The sequence below is a fragment of the Manacus candei genome, unplaced genomic scaffold (assembly GCF_025592945.1).
Source record: "Manacus candei isolate 608988 ecotype Guabito, Panama unplaced genomic scaffold, ASM2559294v1 h1tg000026l, whole genome shotgun sequence".
Lineage (NCBI taxonomy): Eukaryota > Metazoa > Chordata > Aves > Passeriformes > Pipridae > Manacus > Manacus candei.
Window position 1 is genome coordinate 3,869,512 of NW_026138074.1, and position 2,811 is coordinate 3,872,322.

Below are 2,811 nucleotides of genomic sequence, written 5' to 3' on the forward strand. Positions count from 1 at the left end.
TGAGCATGATTCAGTACATGTATGCTTTTTTCAAGTCATTTGAACACAATTTTTCCTGATTACTACATCTCTCTAAGGACAGATCTTCACAGACTCATAGAATCATAGAATGACTTGGGCTGGTAGGGACCTTAAAGATCATCTAGTTCCAACCCCCCTGCCATGGGTAGAGACACCTTCCACGAGACCAGGTTGCTCAGAGTCCCATCTAACCTGGCCTTGAACACTGCCACAGATAGGGCATCCACACCTTCTTCAGGCAACCTGTTCCAGTGTTTCACCACCCTCACAGTAAAGAATTTCTTCCATACATCTAACCTGAATTCCCCCTTTTCCAGTTTGAACCCGTTAGTCCTCATGCTATCACTAGTTTCTTCAAGGAAGGATACTAGGTACACATATCTTTGGCATGTGCTACTGGTGAGCTTACATGAGCTTGGAGAGGCTGAAGAGTTGGGGGGAGTATATCTACTTTAATCAGCATTACAACAGCCACATGCACCCTACCAGTTACTGTGTCTCACATGATGAGGCAAGGATTGCTTAAAGATGACTCAACTTCTCCAAACTTTATCATAGTTACAAAAAACTTGTAATGATTTATAGTTCACAGAAGCAGAGCCATAGAGACCAAGTTAAGCTTTCTGACCAGTCATCTCAAGATAACATCTGCTTTATAAGAACTATAGCTGAAGGCCTTTCTGGTAGGGGCACTAATACATGCTACTTTATTTTCCATGTCTGACTGGAAATGAGACAGAATGAGGAATAATAAAAAATTAGAAATACTGCTCTCCATTTAACATATTGCTACACAAAAAGCGTCAGTAGTTCCTCAAGCAGAAAAACACAGAAACACCAAAGCTACAGCCACACACAAAAAGGTATATTATTGTTCTGGCAATAGCTCAGTGTAAAAATGGTCAGTGGATGTCTGGGTTGACTCAAGTCTCCTGATCAATATTTTTGATACTTGCCTACATCTCATTTCCTTTCTGAGATGAACAGTTCAGTGCACCTGCCTTTGCATATGCTGACGAGCACCACACAAGGCTCATCCTTCAGTCTCATTTATGTGCTGTATACTCCAAAAGGACCAAAACTCCAGTCCTGAAAGGCATTTGATGTTACAGGGTTTAAACCAACCCAAATATCAAGAGATCTCAGACTACACATAATCTTTGAGAGAACTGCTGTACTAAAGATGAACATTTGCTATGGGAAGCCACAAAATTATGATTGTTCAGATTAGAATAATGCTATCATTGTTATACTCCTTTTTAACATAGTTTTTCATTTACTATAAATGTTACTAGTTTGATATTTATTACTAGCATGGCAGAAAGGGCTAATGGATTGTGCAGCAGAGGTCAGCAATGCATAAATCTCCAGTATAATACTCTCCATAAAAAAAGAAGATGACATGTAATAACTCTCCTCAAAGAGTCATTAGGAGAACTGTGTGATTTAAGTGTTTTTTCCTGTGAGACCAAAGATTTGTGACACAATAAATTCAGCTTTGGGGCTCATGGTATCAAACAAAAACAAACCAAAAAACTGTGGTGTCCTGATGCAAAGCAATGATCTCTTGCAAATTTATTTGTAAGCATACCAACTCAATAAGACCTCTGGCAGATCCAATTTGTTATAAAAATTTTGACTGGTTAACTTTTTAACATTAAGCTTTAGGCTGGAAAATTACTACTTCTTTCCTTCCATACACATACAGCCAGTGTTAAGAGTGCTGGAAAAGAAAATCATTAACATATCTTATGGCTACTCTGTCATAAACAGAGGCAAATAGTAACCTCTGGACCACATCAGATGTGCATGACTGGGTCATCTAGCAACACCCAAATCCAGTGGAATGACAGCCTGAGTCAATCAATCACATATGTACTGCAAGAAATGAAATCCCTACTCAGAATAGGGCCACCCTCAAAGTCACAGAATGCTCAAGGCCTTGCCCAGTCTACTTCCAAGTATTTCCAAGAATGACTACAACCTCTTTGGGCCCTGTCTCAGTATTTGACCTCCTTTTACACACACACACACACACACACACACACACACAAAGTCTTAGTATTGCATTGGAGTTTTCCCTTGTTGCAACATGTGTACACATTATACAAGATCAGCACAGGACATTGCACAAGTCACCGGATACTTCTGAGCTTCCTCTGCTGCAGAGTTAAATGCAGGTTAAAGATCCAAGCATGTTTTTGAAATTATATCATTGAAGAACACAGAAAAGGTCCTGCAGTGCAAAGTGCCACAGCTGCTGAAAGGATGAAGTTCCTTCAAGCAGTTAAATCTGTGGCAGGCTATGAGCTATAGCAACAACACAGTGGCTTTTAGTGGTAGGAAGAGCAAAGACCAACATAACTTTCCTTAGAGTGATGGAAAAGAATTAAGACCTCTGCTCAGGAAAGAAGCAGCTGACAACAATTCATATGAAAGTAAGTACTCCTGACTTTCTGATTTCAGTTCCAAACGGGGAACTGACTTGCAAAACCTCAACTATTTCTGCTAATCAAATGAAGAACATCTGAAATTAATAAGGGATACAGACAGCCTGATCTACTAACACGCTTCTTCAAGCATGAAATCAGAAAAATTAGGATCTTATTTAGAATGTAAACATTTTTTTACATCTCTAAATGCTAAGCATATTAAAAAGATACCATATTAAAATACCAAAGCATCTTCCATTATACTGCTCACTGAGTCTGTTTCATTCCTGTAAGTCCTACAAGTACTGAAAGTAGGTGAAATATTGTGACTTTAATAAGGTCCAAAAAACACAAGTCA